This window comes from Solenopsis invicta, chromosome 13 (assembly GCF_016802725.1).
Source record: "Solenopsis invicta isolate M01_SB chromosome 13, UNIL_Sinv_3.0, whole genome shotgun sequence".
NCBI lineage: Eukaryota > Metazoa > Arthropoda > Insecta > Hymenoptera > Formicidae > Solenopsis > Solenopsis invicta.
In genome coordinates, this window is record NC_052676.1 from 10,153,904 (window position 1) to 10,160,816 (window position 6,913).

Below are 6,913 nucleotides of genomic sequence, written 5' to 3' on the forward strand. Positions count from 1 at the left end.
CTCTCTAATTATATACCGTGGTGTTCTCCAGTTTACCTCTAGCAGCCACTTTAAATACTTTTCATGTACCCTTTTCAATTAATCCCTTTCTCTCCACTTCCGTACCTCTACCCCAACAGCCAAACCCTTCTCCCTCAATCCCTGCCAAACCTTCACTTACCTATGCCCCATATCTGCTCCATCACCACCTTCCCCTCTTCATCCTGTTTCTAACTTGCTTCCCCTGCTCCCCATTTCTTTGGAAAACGTATCCTAAGTATTTAAATTTACTGACCTCCTCTACTTCTTTTCCCTCCCATCTCTAATGTATCATCTTCTTTCAACTCCCCCCCCCCCTTTTTCGAATCTCATTACTTTCGACTTTTCCACACTCACTACCAGCCCTTTTCTCCTCATATATCTCTCTACCCTCGCTATCATTGCCTGCATTTCCTCTTCATCCTCTGCCAATAGCACTAAATCATCAATATACGCTAGTGTGTATACTTTCTTTCTTTCCAGCTTAACTTTTCCCCACAGTCTCTTCCTCAGCTCCTCTTTCAAATTTGCCGTCACTAAATTAAAAAGGCTTGAACTTAGTAGGCATTCTTGCCTAACCCCCCACCCCGTCCAGAATACATCATTTAACTTCTCTCCTGTCTTCACTCTACTCCTAGTTTCCCTTACCATCTTTTCACACTTTTCTACCAATCTTTCACTAATTCCCCTCTCTCTCTCATTGCCTTATCCAACACTTTTCTGTCCACAGAATCAAACGCGGCCTTAAGGTTTACAAAGAAACCAGTTTTCCCTTCTCTTTACTTAACTGCCTATTCGGCTGCTTTATCTATTCTATCATCTGTAAAGACACTCTGTCTTACTTGGCTTCCAAGCTGTCTTCCTGCTCTAGACCCAGAGCTACCTCTAGAGCTTCCCCATTGAACTTTGTCATTCCCTCATGTCGCAGTTCCACTTATCAACGGTCTTTTGCCGTAGCCCACATTCTGAAACTCACTTCCCGTCTTTATTTGTAACGCCGAGACCATCCACACTTGTAGAAGCGGTTTCCTCCTCTTCCTGCAGCAGCAAGGTGCTTCTCCGTCCCTGACCTAGCGGGGCGCGCATATTTCCTTTACCTTATTATTCTGTATTTATCGTTATCTGTATTTTTCTTTTTTTACGCGCTACTTATTCATTCTGATTTTCAATTTCTTTTTTATTCTTTTTTACATTTTATACCTTGCGTTAATTCTGTTTACTTACGTTCTGCGTTATACTCACACTTAGTTATTTGCATTATCTGAGTTTTTTCTTTTTTTGCGTAACCTTCATTTTTATTCCTACACTGATATTGCGTCACTAATTGCTTTACTTGCATTATTATTGTGTTTATCTTATTTTATTTTTTACTCACGTTTACGATCTGCTTGCTCCTTATTTTACTTTTATTTTTTGTTGTCTCTGTTCAATTTAGTTTCTATCTTGTTACTAGTTTATTTTGTTTTTAGTTTGTAAGAGCTTTTTCTTTTCGTTTTGCTGTACACCTGTGTGTCCTCAAAAGGCTTGCCCAAGGGCTAATAAAACGCACATTCATTCATTCATCATTCACCAAATAGTTTAATACATAAATATTATCTAACGTTCCCATTCCTTTTCTAAACCCCGTTTGAGTCTGTGGCAACATACGCCCCTCCTTTACTTTCTTCTCCACTCTATCTGCCACTATTGAAGCGTATATCTTATACAACGACGACATCCACGTAATTCTCCTGTAGTCTTCAACCTTATCTTCCATCCCCTCTTCCTAATTGATATTATCAATCCCTCATGCCAGTCTTCAATCCACTTCTCTCCTTTCCATACTCTATTGCATACCTCCCATACGACCTATTCCATCTTTTTCCATCCATACCTTCATATTTCCTTGGGAATCCTACCCCCCCCCCCCCCCGCTGCTTTCCCCACCATTACTCTTCCTGTCGCCCTTCTTACCTCTTCCCTTGTAATCCCCTCATTGTCCCCTTTCTTTTACTTCTCATTCCTCTTACTACTCTTCCCTCCACCTCCCCTGACAATCCCATAAAACATTTTAATCTCCCATCTCAATCATACCATTTGCAAACCTTTTTTTCCTTCTTTCTCTATTTACCACCTTCCATACTTGCCCCTCTGTCCTCGCCCTCTTTGCCATCTCTATCCACTTCTCCATTTCTTCTTCTTTCTTCTTCTGACATAATAAGTGTTGTAAGGTCTTTAGCTTTCCTATACTTTTCTCCTTTCTCCCCTTTTTTCCTCATTCGCTCAGCGTCCTTCTCAATCCTCATTTGCTTTCCTTGCATTTCAAGTTCCACCATTTTCTTTTCCCACCCGCATCACCTACTTTCTGCCTTTCTTTCAAAATCCCCTGCACCTTCTCCTTTAATTCCACCCAACCTATATTAACTCTGTCCCTTTTATCCATCCAAACTTTCTCTATTCTCTCCTCAAACTCTTTCTTTCCTTCTTTCGTTCATCTTTATTTTGTCACTCCCCTCCCCTCTTTTCTGCACCCTCCCCCTTTTTCAGTTTCAACCGGGAAATTGTCCGAACCCACTATGTCCTCCACTTTTACTCTTATCACTCTCTCCCACATTTATTCTTCCCCTATCATATAATTCAGCACCGAGTCTCCCCTCCCCCCAGAATCCATTTTCTTTCTTCATCCTCCTGCCTGCATTAAAAATAAACCACCCAAACTTTTTCAGTCTTTTTACCAAAAACCTACCCTCCGCATTTATGTTTTTTATTTTTTGATGTCCTTCTCTCCTCTTTTCCTCTCTTATCCTATCCCTTCCACCGTCCTCCCAATATTCTTGCATTAAAATCCTTATTCTTGCATTAAAATTCTTCCCTCTCCCACCAGCGTCCGTAAACCTTTCTTCTTTTCTTCCGCCTAGTTTTTAATTTTTTCCCATTTTTCCTTTAAATCGCCTTGCTATAAACCCCCACTACTGTTTAAATCTCCCTCCCTATTTTCAACCTATCCGCAATCAAATTTTCCATTGTCTCTCTGCTTCACAATTCTATTACCTCCAGCTCCTTTTTCACCCCCATTAGTCTCCTTCTCATTGCTTTCCCTTTCTCGTTCTTTTTCCTCGCCAATTGCATGGACCACCTGTAGCCCCTCGGTAACCTATGTTTTATCTGTTCCCAGCCTTTTTTCTCTATCCACATCTCCACTACTACATCCCATCTTGCAATCTTTTTCCAAAAATCTACATTCTTGTTTTCCAACCCCGGTACATTCCAAAAAGCCACCCTTATTACTCTTTTCCCCTCTTCACTCACAACCATTCCCTCTCTCCCTCTTTCAGCTCCCTCGACTCCCTTGCCCCCCTGCAGCCTTCTACTCCCTCTACATTCCTTTTCCTTTCTCTTCCTCACACACTTTTCCCATCTTACTCCATTCCTCTCCCCCACTCCTCCCCTTCTCCCCTCACCTCTACAACCCCTCTTGTGCCCTCTCTTGCTCTTCTCCCAAGTTTTCCTTCACCCTTTTCCCTCCCTTCCTTCTCCGCTCTTTTCTTATCACCTTTTCCTTCTCATCCCAGAACCATCATATTCCATTTATCAACGCTTTATTCTCTCTTATCCATATTTTTGCTCCTTTTCTTTCCTTAGCTTTTATTATTTTTCTAAATCTCCACCTACCTTGCTTCTCCTTCCAAGTCATCTCCTAGCCATATATCCCTTTCTTTTAATCCTCTTTTCTTCGGTATAACTTTTTTTTTATTGTCTTCCGACCTCAACTTAACCACCGCAAGACTTCTCTATTCTCCCCTGCCTGTTTTCACTTACCTCACTTCCTTAATCTTTGCCTCTACCACTATTTGATCAAATATTTCTTTAATCTTTTTCCCTACATCTTCTTCCCCTCCCCTCCCTTTAAAGCCCTTTACTACTACATTTCTCCTTCCTTCTACTCTCTCTTTCCTTTCCCAAATTTTTTTCAGTTTGTTAATCCTTTCTACTTTCTCCCCACCTTTCTTTCCTTTTCCCCTCTCCTTTCCTTCCTCACAATCTAACCTTCTCATCCTCCTCTCTAAATTTTCTGACTTTTCCCTTCCCTCCTGACTTTGCCCTTTTTCTTTTTCCTTTCTAGCTCGTCTATTTTTTTCTCCAACCTTTACTTCTTCATCCTTTACTCCTCCTCTCTTTTCCTCATATTATCTAGTTCCACCATAAATACCGACATTCTGTCCTCTATCCTCTCCTCCATTTTTTCCCACATACCCTTTAGCTTCTCCCTCTACTTTTGGATCATTCCCACCATAATTAGACCCTCCCCTCCCCCCTCTTTCTCCGGCGACCTTACCATCTTTTTACTCCTTTTGAACGCCAACTCCTCTTCCCACTCCGCTTGCTTTTTGGTCTTTCCCTCCACCTCTCTTTTTCTTTTCCACATCTCCAACACCCCTACACTACCCGTACGCTCCCTTCTCCTTTCCCTTCCCTCCTTCTTACTTTTCTTCATCCCCAATTTTCTTGTCTGCATCCTTCACGCCTTTCTAATTTAATCCTCTACCTTATTTCACTTACTTTCCTTCTAACCTCTATTTTCGGTTTCTCTTTTCGCTTTCCACTCTATCTCCCTTCGTATTCCACGCTCATACGTACGCGCCTCGTCACCGCAATTTCTTGCGCGCCCTCTATAATCTTGCCTTTGCCGCGCTCGCACGCTCGCGCTCTTCCCCTCTTGCTTTCCACCTTATCTCGTTGCTCACACACACACAATCTGCACTACCTAACCTCTTACACACTCTACACCTTTCCCATTCACTTTCTCTTATTTACGCCTCTAACTCAATCATTCCCCTTACACTCCTCCACTCCTCCACCTTCAATCTTCCTCCTCACACACTTCTCTCTTTCCGCCAACTATCTGCCTTTACAACACGCTGCTGATCGTATTCTACTGTCGCTCCGAAAACGGAAGTTCTAATAATGTATGTATGTATGTATACGGGGTGTCCCATTTTAAAAAACGTATTTTGATAATTCTTCAATGAAGCATTTTCAGTAAAAATGTTTCAGACGAAAGTTGCATGGTTTTGAGGGGGACATAAGATGGTGTTATTATATTAATTTGACCTTGAATAGTTGCTTAAAGATCACGTGAAAGACACCTTTAATTTTTTTAATGAGCATGCCTACGTTTTAGTATATATTTTTGTAGCTTATCTTGAGAGCTTTCCAAAACACTACAAGAAAGTTTATTTTTGTTGAGTACTTTTCGAGTTGTGAAGCTTGAAAGTAATTGTATACTGTAACTTTCAAGCGTCACAACTCGGAAAGTACTTAACAAAAATAAACTTTCTTGTAGTGTTTTGGAAAAGTCTCAAAATAAACTACAAGAATATGCAATAAAAGATAAAATATTAGAGTATCGGTAATTCTCTAATTGAAGAGTATCGGTACTTCCCTGACATTTATTTTTTTTATTGCATTTTCTTGTAGTCAATTTTGAGAGGTTTCCAAAACACTATAAATAAGTTTATTTTTGTAAACAGTTTTCCGAGTTATACCGCTTGAAAGTTACAGTATACCGTAGCTTTCAAGCCTCACAACTCAAAAAGTACTCAAGAAAAATAAACTTTCATGTAATGTTTTGAAAAGGTCTCAAGATAAGCTATAAGAATATGTAGTAAAAAGTAGGCAGTCCCTTTAAAAAAATTGAAAGTGTGACCTGCAAACAACTTGGTCAAGGTCAAATTAATAACAATGTCTTATGTGGCCTTCAAAACCATGCAATTTTTGTCTAAAATATTTTTACTAAAAATGCTTTATTGAAAAATTATCAAGGTGCGTTTTTTATAATAAGACACCCTGTGTGCGTGCGTGCGTGTCGTGCGTGCGTGCGTGCGTGCGTGCGTGCGTGCGTGCGTGCGTGTGTGCGTGCGTGCGTGCGTGCGTGCGTGCGTGTGTGCGTGCGTGCGTGCAGTCGTGCGTGCGGGCGGGCGTGCGTGCGTGCGTGCCTGCGTGCGTGCGTGCGTGTATATATATTGTGACGGTGCAAAGGACGTTCGTTGTCCGTCACAAAGGCCATATGGCCTGACCGCGAGGCGGGACACGGATGCTGCGTCTTTCCGGCTCGGAAGCAGGCGTGGTTTCGTTGGAGCGGGCGTTTAAGTGTGTTTGTCTCTGTGTCGTCTCTATGCCCGCTACTAAATTCAAGTAAGCGGTAGGTCCGTTGAGAAGAAAACCGGTGACTAGAAGAAAACATCCTATATTGGTTAAACGTCTCGCCCACCCGGAGGCACCGAGAAGGAAGCGGGAATTCAGAGACACCACCGAGGGATTTATAAAGTACCCCGGGATGCGGGGGCTCGCAGGTTATACCGCTCACACTGTCTTTTGTTTACTGCCAAACAAAAATCTTTTCTGTCAGGAGTTAATTTTTTAGGAACGGCTGAGTTACCCTTCCGCAGGCGTAAGTTGCGCGAAGCCAAGCAGACCAACGCGCAAAAGCGAGAACAAGAACGAGGCGATGTCTAGAACCGTGCAGAGAAGGCGTCACAGGCCTGAGGCGGCGTCCCTGGAAACTGATATCGACCGGTTTTGTCTCCGTTGGCGGAGGCAAGGTCGGCCAATGGCATTCCTGGGGGTGCTAAACACTGTGAACGAATTACCTGCCGAATTTGGGCCTCGCGCGCTATCGACGTCAGAAGCGCAGAACGATAGAGTAATGCGCATACCGCTAAGATCTAGCGTCCTGATAACAGCCAATGCGGAAGCGGCCGCCGGTCGCGGCGATAAGTGGGGCGCGACACCGCGGGCCTCCCGCAGGATCAAGGATCGATGCTCACTTGTGCTGTAAGCGTGTCTCGAGTTGGAGAGAAAAACCGAGTACTCCAGAACTCACGATCAAGAGAGGACGTAGAGGAGAGGAGTTCCG